The sequence below is a fragment of the Mesoplodon densirostris genome, chromosome 4 (assembly GCF_025265405.1).
Source record: "Mesoplodon densirostris isolate mMesDen1 chromosome 4, mMesDen1 primary haplotype, whole genome shotgun sequence".
NCBI classification, from domain to species: domain Eukaryota; kingdom Metazoa; phylum Chordata; class Mammalia; order Artiodactyla; family Ziphiidae; genus Mesoplodon; species Mesoplodon densirostris.
In genome coordinates, this window is record NC_082664.1 from 124,804,058 (window position 1) to 124,806,040 (window position 1,983).

The 1,983-nt window shown below is 40.8% G+C and overlaps 1 pseudogene; it reads left to right on the forward strand.

The window, feature by feature from the left end:
* The first annotated feature begins 1,606 nt into the window (after positions 1 to 1,606).
* Positions 1,607 to 1,983, forward strand: LOC132487501 (large ribosomal subunit protein P1-like; annotated as a pseudogene).

Consider the following 1,983-nt stretch of genomic DNA (forward strand, 5'->3'; position numbering starts at 1 on the left):
AACTAAACACAAAAGAAAAGAGTAGTAGAGGGAATGAGAGACAAAAATATATTAGACATAGAGAAAATAGCAAAATAGCAGAAGTAAGTCCTTCCTTATCAGTAATTGCTTTAAATGTAAGTGGATTATATTCTCCAACCAAAAGGCAGAGATTGGTAGAATGAGTGAAAACAAACAGGATCCAATTATATGCTGTCAAAAAAGATTCACTTTAGATCTAAAGGCATACATATGTTGAAAGTAAAAGAATATAAAAAGATATTCCATACAAATAGTAACCAAAAGAGATGTGGGCCCCTATCTGCTATCAGATAAAATAGACTTTATTGAAAAACTCTTACAAGAGAAAAAGCAGAACATATATTCACAAAAGGGTCAATTCGTCAAGAAGATATAACAGTTATAAATATATACACACAAAATACCAGAGCTCCCAAATATATGGTGAAAATGTTGAAGGAATAGAAGGAATAATAATAGAGACTTCAATATCCCACTTTCAATAATGTATTAAGCATCTAAATAGAAGATTAATAAGGAAATAGAACAGAAAGAAAATTGAACAACACTATAATCAAACTAGACTTAACAGACATATATAGGATATTCCACCCAACAGCAAAATACTTGTTCTTCTCAAGTGCACATAGAACACTCACCAAACTAGACAATATATCAGTCCACAAAAAAAGTCTCAGTAAATTTTAAAAGATTGAAATCATTCAAAATATTATCTCCAAACACAATAGAAAAGAACAAGAAATCAATAACAGAAGTAAAACTGGAAAATTCACCAATATGGGGAAATTATATTATGTACTTTCAAACAACCAATGGATCAAAGAAGAAATTACAAGGGAAATTAAAAAATACTTAGAGACAAATGAAAATGAACATACAATATACCCAAATGTCTTGGATGCCATGAAAGCAGTGCTGAGAGGGAAATTTATAGCAGTAAATGCCTACATTAAAAAGAAGAGGACTTCCCTGTTGGCGCAGTGGTTGAGGGTCCACCTGCCAGTGCAGGGAACGTGGGTTTGAGCCCTGCTCTGGACGGATCCCACATGCTGTGGAGCAACTGAACCCATGCACCACGGCTACTGAGCCTGCACTCTAAAGCCTGTGAGCCACAACTACTGAGTCCGTGTGCCACAACTACTGAAGCCCGCACACCTAGAGCCCATGCTCCACAACAAAGAGAAGCTACCACAATGAGAAGCCTGCGCACCGCAACAAAGAGTAGCCCCTGCTTGCCACAACTAGACAAAGCCTGTGCACAGCAACAAAGACCCAACGTGGCCAAAAATACAAATTAATTAATTAATAAAAAATAAAAAGAAGAAACATCTTAAATAAATAAGTTAGGGACTTCCCTGGTGCCCGTGCTTCCAATGCAGGGGACATGGGTTCCACCCCTGGTCGGGGAACTAGGATCCCACATGCCACGTGATGCGGCCAAAAAATAAAACATAATAATAATTATTTAACATTATACCTTAGCCCTTTCCTCAGCTGCCGCTAAGGTGCTCGGTCCTTCCAAGGAAGCTAAGGCTGTGTTGGGGTGAGGCCCTCACTTCATCCGGTGACTAGCACTGCACCTGGCAGCCCCTGCCTAGCACTGGCCCGCACCATGGCCTCCGTCTCAGAGCTCGTCTACATCTACTCAGCCCTCATCCTGCACGACTATGAGGTGACAGTCACAGAGGATAAGATCAATGCCCTCATTAAAGCAGCTGGTGTAAATGTTGAACCTTTCTGGTCAGGCTTGTTTTCAAAGGCTTTGGCCAATGTCAATATCGGGAGCCTCATCTGCAATGTGGGGGCAGGTGGACCTGCCCCAGCAGCTGGTGCTGCACTAGCAGGAGGTCCTGCCCCCTCCACTACTGCTGCCCCAGCTGAGGAGAGTAAGTGGAAGAAAAGAAAGAAGAATCTGAAGAGTCTGATGATGACATGGGCTTTGGTCTTTTTGACTAAACCTCT